Below are 8,576 nucleotides of genomic sequence, written 5' to 3' on the forward strand. Positions count from 1 at the left end.
CTTGGTGCAATATAACCAGCAGCATAAAGGGAAATCCTTTCTGTAAGCCAGTGTTTCAGAAGAAACCTGGTTAAATTGAAATCATACCAAAAGCGACAGGCTTGCTGAGAGCTGGCTGCATGTTGCAAGGAGCCTGAGTTGAGTCCATGACTCAGACGTGTCTTCCCTGGATGGAGAAAATCCGAGCCAGACACCAATACCACAGTCGAGTCTTCTGAGAGGTGTAACCCACAAAAAGTCTCACTCTGGGTGGATGTGTCACTGCTCAGGCACAGCGAGCCAGCTGGAAAGAGCTGGCTGTAGCATGTTTTCCTTTGATGCCTAAAGCATCAAATACAATTTGGTAGAGAAACCCTGTGGTACTGGGAAGATCTGCAAAATCCTTTAAGCTTTAGATTTCTCTGTCTTTGCTGCATCCACGTTTCCTCCTCCTCCCCACCCTGAGATTGTGCATTAACTACAAGCAAGGACTAACATGAACACTGAAATAAATGCCATCATAACTGACATTTGCTAGAAGTATTACCTGTTCCCAATTTGAGTATTAAAATCCTCCTCGACAAAATTTGATAGATTTGTACAATACAGTTTTTCAACGAGTAAAAATCCTTTAACACTTATTTTGCACCAGACCCCTCAATGACTGTTGCTTGCAACATTGCCATGCAGTCTCTCAGCTCCTAACAGCACTGTTCCTCTTGTCACCCTCACTTCCACTTCTTGAGACCCCTGATGAGTGGAAATGAAATTTGCAGAATTGGTTCTTGCATAACTCGTGCAAAAGAAACTGAGCACGAACATAAACACATCCCTTGGATGACAATAAACCTCTACGAACCCTGAAGTCCCAACAGGCATCCACTCATCCAAAAATATGTATAAGGACCCTGACTCCAGTCCCATTGAAATGAGTGGGGGAAAAAAACCAAAACATTAAGTGCAGACCACAAGCGCTGTTGAACACTGCAAAGCCACGGTTCATAAACTGTATCTGCCAGCTATCCCCATCCCTTGCTTTCAGGTGGTGGATGGCCTCATGCAAGGCTGGTTTTCTGCATGGTACCTGGCTGTCCCAAAGCAGAGCCCCGCTGCTCTCTGCCAGCCCCGTGGCAGGCAGCGGCAAGACCTCGGGCAAAGCTCAGCCCAACACCAAGCCATCTCTTTGTGGGAGGAGATGCCGGAGCCCTCCGAAGCGGGGTCCCAGGCCATCGCGTCTGCCTGTGGTCAGCCACGTGATGCGACTGCAGGGACACGCAGGTTTCATGGGTGCTGCACATTGTCACAGTCCAGTCATGCGAGATATGGCACATTCCTGAGCCCAAAGTACAGCTGAGATACTCATCTCCTCTGCAAATACCAGCTGGGCCTTTTCAGAGGCAGATTTGAGAGTGCTAATGTGGACAAATGATGGGTATGAACACCCTAGCATCAGTGGCCCGCACGACCAGCCCTGTAAGAGCAGCTACAGAGGCAATGCAGGGCTAAAACTGAGGTCTCATCTCTTCTAGATCACCCTAAAGAACCTCTGCCGACTGTGAAAACACTACAGCACATCCTGACCTCCCCCTGATGCTCTGCTTGGCTGAAGGCAACAGACCCAGAGCATTCAGTCCCCGATGAAGACCCCCAGCCATCCAGCCCGCAGAAGACCTCACACCAGCCGACAAGGAGCCATAGGTGGTGACGGAGCAGGTATAACCAGCGTGCACCACCTGCCAGAGAGCTTGCCGCTAAGGCCAAAGACCAAGCCCAAATACGGTCTAAAATAAACAGGAAAATCCACTTCTCTGAGGAGCAGTTTGTCCAGGTCATGCTGTTGAAACCTCCAGTGCGTTACAGCAGAGTAACACCGTCTTCTTGACAGGCACCTCTGCCGTTTTGAAGGCTGCATACTCACAGGTTTTAAGCACACCTACAAAATGGAATAAAGAGGTCAAACCCAGGAGAATGGGCATGCCTTATACCACAGACTGATCTCGAGTTCTGCGTATTTGCTGATTGTCTTTAGTAGTCATACACAGGTGAGAGGGGACTACCACAAATCCAGCTCCAAGTACTAACAGTGGTCTAATTCTGTGTATCACAAGAAAGAGAGAAGTAAGCCTTTCTATCCCCATTCCTCAGGAAGGGTACAAGCTTTAGTACTCGTGGGTTTTTGGTTGTCCCACAGGAAGATGAGGAGGTTTAATCCTAGCCCATAGGGAGACAGTGGGCTAGAAGGGCTGGCATTCTAAGGCACACTGCAAGCAGTTACAAGCACCACCTCTGACATCTCCTTGGAGAGAAAGGAAGATGACAGGTTGCTCAGTTGTTTAAACCGTCCTTTAAAATCATACCTAGTTTTCCTTATTCTAGCACTAAACTGCACTCCCACAATGTGACCTTAGGGTTGAGACTGGATGAGTCCCACCACGTTTAGCAACTACATTCATCTATGTGCATAACTCTGCTTCTACCATCCAGGCGTCGAGACCCGAAACGGGAGGAGAGGAATCTCCTTTACTCCTTCTCAGCAGACGGAGAGCTCAGAGAACACTACCAAGAAGCCTGCAAAAGCCAGTGATGCCTCAGCTCACATGCTGCGTGGCCATCAAACCATCAGCACTGAATACACACATGCAACAAGCAGCCCCATAAATCACATAAAACATTTTTAGATATATATTCGCCATCACAAGAATGTTGTTTTCCCTGGGAAGAGTCCTCCCTTTGTTTTTCAGTCACAAACTTTCATAGTTAGAAAGGGGCAGGGGGAGCTCCAGTTGCAAGTTTTCTAGCAGTTTAAGGAGTACCTTGATAAACTTCAGCATATTTATGGGGGTTGCTGGCCTAAAGGATTTTATTTATATCAAATACATGCTTTAAACAGCTGATAGTCACTTCAAAACCTGCCAAACTGACCCCTGTTCTGGCCTCAACCGGACTCACAAATCATAAATTTACATAAGAACTAAAACTTCTCCTAGGACAAACAACAGGCTGCACAAATGCATTTGTTCAGCAACTGCTGAGAACACTCATTTCTTAATCAGACTTTGTGAACGTGGCACACACCAACATAACCCCATCTTACCTCATCTGGGATTCAGACTACGTGCTCGCACAGCGGCTGGGCTATGCAAAGAAGCACAGTAGGGCTCAAGTGCCAGGTCAGGCTGAATCAAGTAGTTGCACAAAACAGTAAGGACCTGCATGCGCTCTTAAATCTGCATTACACAGCCACATCCCCATTTTTGGGAGCTGAGGATCCCGGGCATTAAATACCTCCTTTGGTGGCCTGGAACCTTTTATCACAAGCAGATCAGGAGCTGCTTCAGCTGGTGATGCTGAATGTGACTGATTTGAATGTCAGGTGTTAAGTCACACCACCGAGCTCCCCACCTGCAATCAGTTACTGGCCAATGTCAACAGCAGGTCTCAATTGCTCAGGTCCACATTGGGAAAGAGCCATCCAGCAAACCTGGTGCCAGGATAAGCTTAAGGGTTGGAATGGAAAACGGGAGCGGCTCCATGAATTTGAAAGTCAGGCTTTGACTAATTATGTAAAATATGCCGGATTCTGACATCCATTTTATGCAGTGTGCTACAGGATTGTACCAGGCACCTATCCTAGCATTATCAGTGGTATATAACAGTTTAAGGAGCTATCTCGCACAGGGAGTCATTTCAGAACTTTAATGTACTTTGTTTCACAGAAAAATAATTTTCTACTGCTCAACTTTTAGCCAAGAGTTGACCTCACAGATCTGCTCCTGAATTCTATCCAGGGCTTGACCCAAAGACTGCAACCTACTGACTTGAGTTCAAGCTTTGCACAAGGGAGTATGTTGAGGAAAGCGGTAGGAAGGAGGGGGACCGAGGAGGGTGGGAGCTTGGGAATCCAGCCTTTGGGTGCCTGTGCTGTGCTCTGCAGTTTTGCATCTCACTTCCAAATGTCCCTTGTACTTATGCAGTACGTTCTTCAGATCCATGGATGGGAGGCAGGAAAGGGGACCGCCTGCAATGTCAAACCGAATCAGAGAATCTCCTGACACGCAAAAATCTTGCTTCTGCTGGCAGTCCTTGAGAAGCAGGCTGAGGTGTGAGAGTAAGTTCACCACACCTACAGCAATCTCATGGAGAGGCCCGTTCCAGCAGTGGCACATCTAGCTCTCGCTCTAGCTACCTAGCTATCTCCAAAAGTTGTACCACCTAACCGCACAAATGTCTAAGCAACAGGTACCGTGAATAAGGGGAGAACAGGGAAGTGACGGAAGAAAGGAAGGAAAAAGAGAATATCCCTATATGGTAGGAGCCCCAAGCTACTTCTCCTCCATCACATGTGCACTGATGGGAGTCACTGACACTCCCCTTCCTTCCCAGGAGAGTCACGGTGAAATCCTTCCCACCTCAGAAGCCAGTGATTTAGACCGGAATTACACAGGTGGTAGCGACATACCGCAAATTCTTTGGGTTTGATTATCTCTAAAATGATTCTCAGGGAATCTATTTTTAGGTCTGCAATTGCATTTTTCCGTGGCACTCAATCACCCTCCCTCCCACCCCAGTACTGGGCAGAGCAAGAAAAGGCAGCCACTGTTGGCTAAAAACAGAAACCAACCCTCCAGCACAGGAAACAGACAGAGTTGAGCAAGGAGCAGACCTGCTTTGAAGTACAAGAGTCATAGGTCCACCACTGAGATATCTGGAAGCCATTTTAAGAGAGCATCAGCATTGAGCAATATGAAGTTCTCGAGAACGTGACTCCTGATAGCTTTAGTGCATGGTCACCATGTTACTGCAACCGTAGGAAGAAGTTCCTAGAGGAACGCAGGCTCTGCGTGCTGGTAAGGGAGAAGGCACCTGGGGGAGGCTGAAAGACATACTGCAGTGAAGGACAAGGGCCACCGTTCATTCTGCAGTCACATCAGCCTGCATCCACTGATCTTCTGAAGTCATGCCTAACTATTAAAGCGGGCAAGCAATCGCACTAGATTCAATGGGACTAATCGCACACTGAAACTCGGCTTACGCTCGGGTACATAGCTGATCGCAGCTTTCCCCTGAAACAGAGCCCAACGCACACAGTTCTGCACAGAGCACCAGCACTCGGGGTTCCCCATCTCCAGGATGTAATGCTATAGGTACAGAGGCCAGAGACAGGACATCCCCGGTCCTTGTGTATGGCACCTGCATCTCACCTTTTTTTTAGAAATAGCAGTGATGAATAAATACTGGTGTTTGCATAGGGTAGTTTTGTTCTGCGTTCAACACCTGCCACAGTGAGTTCTTGATTCATATCTATATTTGCCCTTTCCCTCAACTTCAACCTACTCTATGCTCAACCTGCTCCACACTCAACTTCATACGCAGTCTACTCCATACTCCACTTCCTTATTACCTTCCCCTGAACCGTAAGTACTTGAAGACTGACACTTGCCGCTGTTGGAGTAGTAGTCATAAACGCTAAGTTCTGCTTTTTTTTCACCACAACCTTACATGCTTTTCTCCAAATTAGTAAAATTTTTACCATTTTACCAACTGCAGATTTGCTGAATCTCACAGTTTTATTATTACTCTTAAAATACGATGTAGAAGTTTCTGGAGTCTGGCGGGTATACTTTTTCTTAAAAAGAGCATAACTTCAGTTTTGTGTAGGTGAGAAACTTTAGCCTCGTGAGCCTGAGAAAAAACTCCAGAAAATGAGTTGTTTAATGGTCACTTCAACGATTAGAGGTCCAGTAAATACAACTTCTCAGTGCTCTGCCATCTCTTAAGTTCTCCCTTCTGTGTTTAAATTACGTTGTCTTCTGCTTCACACACTACATTTTGCAAATCCCTTTTCGAGACCTGAAAAATCTCTATTTATAAATAACCACAGCAGAGGGAGAAAAACATCATAGTGTAAAGTATTCTTACAAACAAAACAAGAAGCCCAATGATTTTATCATGTGTATCTTATACTAGAGCTAAATGTTTATAAAGAGGGATTAAGATTTTTTTTCTCCCTGGCAACAGCTATAATAAATACACTGCTAGAGAAAATACGTGAAATAGAAGACACTCACTCAACACTGAAGAAAAATGTTTGGATACAGTACTGCGAGGAACTTGCAGAAGAATCTAACACCATAAAAATTCTGAGCTCCAGCTTGCTGCCAATGTTAAGTTCTCTCAAAGCAAAACTCGGGTGAGTTTTCCTGTGAGATGTAGTCAGATGGTGTTTCCAAGCTTCATTAACTGATTAGGTAGTAACAGGAAGGATAAACACTTCACATAGGTTATCATGCAGCAACGCAGAAATAAAAGCACAAAACCTTTCCCCTCTTCCTGCTTCTTCCACCCCCATAGTTCATAGTTTTTGGCTCACAGAAGTAGCTCAGCGGCCTAGGACTAATGCAGAGGACCTGCTCCAACACCCGTGTTTGGGACAGCAATGAACCATCCAGCCTGACGGCAGCCCGGCACGGCCAGGCTCTGCCCCGCTCCACCACCACGGGCAGGAATTTGGTCTGCCTGCTGTCGGTGTCTAGGTCAGGTACCACAATCGCTCCATGCACCGGCACGTTAAGTGTCCTGAGTTTGCTACCTTAAGTTTCTGTGCAACACATCACTGTCTTGCTGATTTTCAAAAAGATTAAAGCTGTGGTTTCACAATCATTAATGCCACGTTTGGGCAATTCCTGATCTCTCAGAAAACAGATTCGGCCCAGGTAGGGTGTGAACATACAGCCCTGCTCCTGCTGAATAAGAGCATGACCACGGGAGAAAAAACAATAGCTGCTCTGGCTCAATACCTGCCAGGATGAATTTATCACGCTGACAATTTCAAACAGCTGTGGATTAGCAGCCTGAGTTTACACCTAATCTGCCCTGCAATTCCTGCAGCTACAGTATTTTGACCTGGCATTACTAGCTCTAGAGCTGGATTTGTTATCAAACAGCAGCCTTAAATAAGTTAAAAAATCTTACCTTTTTATCTTAACTCACCTTCCATGAGAAATACTTATCCATTAGAAAACTAAAACCAACAATCACATGTGTAATTCAGATTTAACTCATGCTCCAATCGACCTGTTCATTTAAATTTAATTTTTCATGTAAATGAAAGTACCTAACCCAGCAAAGACATCGCTAGCACTAGTTCCTTGTAGCTGTTTTCAGAAGAGGAAAACTGCACCCCTGTTACTAAACTCTTAGCCTGTGAACTCTCAGAAGGATTAACTTCCCTTCTGATCAATCCCCCTCAGCATCCCTGTGCAGCATCCAGCTGACCCAGGCGGACAACACAGACTCTGCTAGGTGGAGAGGCGAGACAGAGCCCTGCCCAGCTTAACAGCATCACACCAGATGGAAAATGTCTGGATTTACAGATTGAGGAAGAGTTTATTAGAAATACTCTCACAATGAGGTGAGACTTGCCTGAAATTGTGCACTTTAGGAGCTTCGAGATGTAATGTTTTTTTATAGATTGCTACACAACATCCCATCTTAATTATTGGAGCTCCACTAGCAACATAACGGAACTGCTTATACATAATCCAGAAATGAGTGCAAGAGTAAGTCTATCTCCATTGGGTGTCTGTACCTTCTCCTTCTCTCACATACAGTTGCTTAGGATTAAGGTTCAATAGCTTTTTTCTGGACAAAGGGATCATATAATCTATTCTTTTCTTCATCTCCTGCCAGATATAGTATTTCAGTCCTCTTGCTGAACAAGTCCTCTCAAACTGCAGTTGGAACCCACTCGGTAAAACATCAGGTGGTTTCTAATTCACTTGAAACCAAGCAGCACCAAAGACTCTGGGGTGTACAGTAGCAAAGTTGTGTTAGTATCATGGCACCTGCCTGTTTAAAACCCACAAAAGGAGAAATGGGACTTGAAATTCTGGGTGATTCAGTTTCAAGGTTAACCTAGCCTGCACATAGGAGAAAAGCTGCGCTACTGTAAGGACAAATGCCTTTGTAATACAGCGAGATCTGCAGGGTGTTTAAAACGCACCACCCAGTGGTAGAAAGCTACATCTACATTTAGGAGTAAATACCGCACAGCTTTATGAGGGCAATGAATACTTTCCACAAATGCTTTCTTTTCTCACTCAAGAAAGACAAAATCAACATTTTCATTATATTGTATAATAGAGACTACTCACACAAAAATATAGAATACACCTGAGCCTAAAAAGAAAAAAAAAGTATGCACTTAGTACAATCAATGTATGTAATTACCCCTCTAAAATCTAACACATTTCTTCTGTATCTTCTACTCCTCCCAGGACATTATTCAATTGCCCTAATCCCGATCGCTCTCAGCAGAGATGCCTTCATTTCCCAAAGGCAGAAACACAGTTCTACCATTGTTGTATCTGGGAAACTGGAGAACATACTCTGGAACGATGTACAAGGATCAGATATTACTACTGTTATTCTGTAATAAATGATCGGACTTGTTAGTAAAGACAGGCTCAGACCAAATCCTCAAGGCTAGGCACCCCTATATATTGTGGAAGATTGGCTCAGGAATCATATGTCAATGCTCATGCTCATCTTTAGTAATAGCTCAGTAAGAAAAAGCCGATATTCTGAAGCACAGCAAA

This window comes from Harpia harpyja, chromosome Z (assembly GCF_026419915.1).
Source record: "Harpia harpyja isolate bHarHar1 chromosome Z, bHarHar1 primary haplotype, whole genome shotgun sequence".
Classification (NCBI taxonomy): domain Eukaryota; kingdom Metazoa; phylum Chordata; class Aves; order Accipitriformes; family Accipitridae; genus Harpia; species Harpia harpyja.